At 36.8% G+C, this 2,144-nt stretch overlaps 1 long non-coding RNA gene across 2 annotated transcripts; it reads left to right on the top strand.

Annotated features, from left to right (window-relative positions):
- Positions 1-264: 264 nt before the first annotated feature.
- LOC121658251 lies at positions 265-1,937 on the top strand. 2 transcript variants are annotated; one of them, XR_006013906.1, is made up of 3 exons: positions 265-416; positions 950-1,017; positions 1,631-1,937. It is a non-coding gene; the product is annotated as an uncharacterized LOC121658251 (long non-coding RNA). The 2 variants fall into 2 exon arrangements; XR_006013907.1 differs by lacking the exon at positions 1,631-1,937 and adding an exon at positions 1,124-1,250.
- The last annotated feature ends 207 nt before the right edge of the window (positions 1,938-2,144 follow it).

Below are 2,144 nucleotides of genomic sequence, written 5' to 3'. Positions count from 1 at the left end.
GGTTGACTTACTGTAATTTATTTTGTTAATTATAGAAAAGTTCTTACTGAGACCACAGTGAACTCTCCTGTAATGTGCTACCTCATTTTGTATGTTTGCTGAAACACATAGTTACCCTCAATGTCACCATAATTTCAGAGGAGATCTCTCTGTTTCTCTTGCTCTTACGTGCTAGCAATAGCTTTTGTTTTCTCAGACCTTTCTTTCTGTTGCCACTGGCTCTAATTACATTAGTGGCTAACAGTATTACCTTAATTTCAGGAGCACCTGGCAGTTCAATCACAAGTGCTTTAGAGGCTGATCTGCAATTACCCACATCATGTGTTCAAATCAACCCTTGATCCTCTCCCCTCAGCACTTCGGGTCATTGGTCCTGACTTAGCATCCACTGCTCAGCTGCCTTGGATGGAAACCGGGTGAGCTTAAGAAGAGTAAAGACAGTTTCATCTGCCATGAAAAGAAGATTTCCATTTGTCGGCAATTTATTCATGTTTTTGTGTTGCTATTAAGAAGATTCTATTAGCAATAGAGAATTAGTTAAGTCAATAGCTTTCAAACCAAAAGCAGAAATTTGTGTTTAATGGGACTGGTAAAACAAAGCAGTTATTCTGGGTTAAGAAGGCTATAAGAAGAAAAATATAGAGAACATTCATCTATTCCACTGTTCCACAATAATATCATATATATTTTCATGCATATAAATTTCAGACAGAAAAAAAAAGATGTCAGTTAAACTAGTACTCATTAAAAGCCAGGAAATGAGTATTATAAAGAATGGGTTAGAAGCAAATTACACACATTATCAAAATGAAATGTCTTCACAAGGTACTCTGAATTTTGGGATTCGTTCTGGCCTGTGAGGTATTCTCTAAAACTCCCATAGGAATATCAGTGTACCTTTGAAGTAAAGAATTTCAAACACAAACTAACAATCATTTTTTCCTTCTAGTTCATGGACTTTAGAATAATCTTCAATATTTTCCATAGGCTCCCTGTCTGCTTCCTTCCTTTACAATGGTGAGTTTAGTTTTTTTCTCTTTCTTGCATTAAAAGTAATTTAGCATGAAAGCACATCCTGACATTTTCCTGCTGCATGTCCTTTTGTGTCCACACATATATATAGGTCTGGTGGCTGGTGGTGGTTTTTTTTGATACCTGCATCCTCTTCGAAAAGAAGCTTTTGTAGCTAGACATACTGCTACCATTTCTGCTCTTTTAGGGGGAAGCCAAAGGTCTGCATGTTTTAAGGTCACAAGGTAATTCTATAATAATATTTTCTGACTGATACAGCAAAATTCCTGCTGCAAAGTTCAAATCATGATGCTGATAAAAATGAAACTCATCTTTTAGAAAGATACTCCATCCTGTCTTAAAGGCTTTTCATAAGGACTCTTACGTTCAAGAGATTTTGTTCTGGCAACTAACTCCTTATTAGGAGTCTTTGTCTAATCTCAACCTTGCTCACTATTTTAGAGGATCCTCCGCCACCATCAAGTCATTTATGTTCCACCCTTCCCCATGTGTGCTCTGTACCTGTATGCCCTGTGCTCTGTATGAGTGGTAGGAGAATGACACCTGTGGTATTAATGGTATGGAAAAATGCATCATAGAATGTTCTGTCTTTTCGCAGTTTCATAGCACTGTTGTGTTATCCCAGATAAATGAAGCTGTTACTCAGGTTTTCATAGCAGAAAATTCAGACAACTTTTCACTGTGCAGAAATGAACATTCTGATCAACAGCAACCAAGACCCCTGCTGAGTGGTGGTAAGTGATCCCTTCCACTTTCACATGTATCTAAACCACAGAAAAAGCCTTTGAAGATACTTTGTAGGGTAGATGTATTATTTATTTTGTGTTCTTGCTGTTTATATTACAAACAAGATGTACACAGATGCATACCTCTGTTGGTTTTGTGCTAAACACTTATGTACCAATTCAGAGACTCCTAAGCCAGTGCATTCAAGTTTATACAGAACTGGAACCCATTTACAAAGTATTTCTAAGCTCTGATCATATAAGCTATATGAATATGTATGTCTTTGAATTTCAAAAATAGAAAACCTAATAAGATTTGACTTTCCATTTAAAAATCCCAGGGTTATGTTAGATTTGTCCCTTCAGAGCTTGACAAAGCAAGGTCAG

This window comes from Corvus kubaryi, unplaced genomic scaffold (genome assembly GCF_017639235.1).
Source record: "Corvus kubaryi isolate FWS band 111438036 unplaced genomic scaffold, C.kubaryi_AGA036_p1.0 split3-131, whole genome shotgun sequence".
Taxonomy (NCBI): Eukaryota; Metazoa; Chordata; class Aves; order Passeriformes; family Corvidae; genus Corvus; species Corvus kubaryi.
The sequence above is the reverse complement of the archived record's forward strand: the minus strand, read 5'-3'. Positions and strand labels throughout refer to the sequence as shown.